This window comes from Urocitellus parryii, chromosome 3, assembly GCF_045843805.1.
Source record: "Urocitellus parryii isolate mUroPar1 chromosome 3, mUroPar1.hap1, whole genome shotgun sequence".
Lineage (NCBI taxonomy): Eukaryota > Metazoa > Chordata > Mammalia > Rodentia > Sciuridae > Urocitellus > Urocitellus parryii.
Window position 1 is genome coordinate 108,803,680 of NC_135533.1, and position 2,048 is coordinate 108,805,727.

Here is a 2,048-nt window from a genome sequence, read left to right on the forward strand (position 1 = left end):
GGGATGTAGTTCAGTGGTAGACTCTGGATTCAATCCTTAGTGCCAGAAAAAAAAAAAAAAAAAAGCACACATATGTGTGCTGTGCTATTCCATCATTTGTTGTATTTTCTTGGTTGGACACAATCACAGCTGCTTCCCACATTGTGATAGGAAAGGATTAGACAAGCACAAGTCACAGGCATTCAGCTCATGGTTTGTCTGCCACACATGGTAGAGGAGTGAGTATAAGAGTAAATAAAAGTAAAAACAAAAAACAAAAAAAAAAAACAGAATACATGTTGTATAACCTTGGATACAAAGAATACTTTCAATAATAAACAAATATTCAAAAATTTATGGGCTGAAATAAATGAAGCACCAATTTTCTGAAATCATAATATTTAATTTTTGAGTTAAAAATACTTAGAAGCAAAGTAAAAAATCTTGAGTTTTGTCTAAAACAAAAATAAATAAGTAAATGAATAAGATACTCTAAATTTCTATTAGGTATACCCAGGAAATTTGAATAGGTTATATTTTCTTAATTTACCCTCATATTATTAGCACAGGCTCCACATCTAGTTTAAGATTATACATTATAGAGTTGCTTCAGTGTCCTGGTGCTGCTACACCACGGAGCCCATGCAGTTGCCCAGTCAAAATGCAGGAAGAGACCTAGACCCAAGACCAGCTCAGGGACCAAGTGAAGATCTTTGCTTTCCAGGTAGAGATTGCCCAGAGATTGATTTTGTTGATCATCAACACTTTCTACTCCAACAAAGAGATCTTCCTGCGGAAGCTGGTTTCCAAGTCCTCAAAAGACCTGGACAAAATCACACAAAATCTTGACGGATCTCGTTAAGCTAGACTTGGGGAAGGAGCTATGCATTAATCTCATTCCAAACAAATAAGACCAAACCCTCAAGATTGTGGATACTGGAATTGGAATAATGACCAAGTCTGATTTGATCAATAACCTTGGTACTATCACCAAGTCTGGGACCAAAGCATTCATGGAGGCTTTGCAAGCTGGCACAACATCTCCATGATTTGCCAGTTCATTGTGGGTTTTTATTCTGAGTTTTCAGTTGCCTGGAAAGTGACTGAATAGTATGACTGGGAGTCCTTGACAGGGAGGCTTCTCCATCACCATCAGAACTGACACAGGGGAACCAATGGGTCATGTTACAAATGTTATCTGCATCTGAAAGAAGACAAAACTGAGTACTTGAAGGAGATTGTGAAGAAATATTCCCAGTTTATTGGCTATCCCATTACTCTCTTTGTGAAGAAGGAAATTAATAAAGAAGTCAGTGATGATGAGGCTGAAGAAAAAGAAAATAAAGATACTATACCTCTGCTTCTGGGGATGAGATTGTCTCTCTCAAGGACTATTGAACCAGAATAAAGCAAAACCAGAAACACATCTATTATGTCACAAGTGAGACCAAGGACTAGGTAGCTAACTCTGCCTTTGTGGAGTGTCTTTGGAAGCATGGTTTGTAACTGATCTACATGATCAAGCTTATGGATGAGTACTGTGTCCAAACGCTGAAGGAATTTGAGGGGAAGACTTTAGTTGTCTGTCACCAAAGAGGGCTTGAAGCTTCCAGAGCTGAAGAAGAGAAGAAGAAACAGGAAGAGAAAAAAGACCAACTTTGAAAATATCTGCAAAATCACGAAGGACATCTCGGAGTAAAAGGTTGAAAAGCTGGTTGTATCAAATGGATTGGTGATCTCCCCATGCTTTATCATCACAAGCACATAGGGCTGGACAGCAGACATGGAAAGAATCATGAGAGCTCAAGCTCTGAGTGACAACTCGATAATGGGTTACATGGCAGTGAAGAAACACCTGGAGATAAAACCTAACCACTCCATTAATGAAGACCTTAAGGCAAAAGCAACTGGAGTTGTGCCTTCTGAAAAAAACAGAAAAATCTTCTGAAAGTGTAGATGGTCATTTCGATTAGAGTGGTAAGGGCCTGCTCCAGTCATGTGACACTGTATAAGATCTGGTTATCTTGCTGTATGAAATTGCACTCCTGTCTTCTGGTTTCAGTTTAGAA

General features: G+C 38.6%; 1 pseudogene; it reads left to right on the top strand.

Annotated features, from left to right (window-relative positions):
• Window positions 1-640: 640 nt before the first annotated feature.
• Window positions 641-1,641, top strand: LOC144253725 (heat shock protein HSP 90-alpha A2-like; annotated as a pseudogene).
• The last annotated feature ends 407 nt before the right edge of the window (window positions 1,642-2,048 follow it).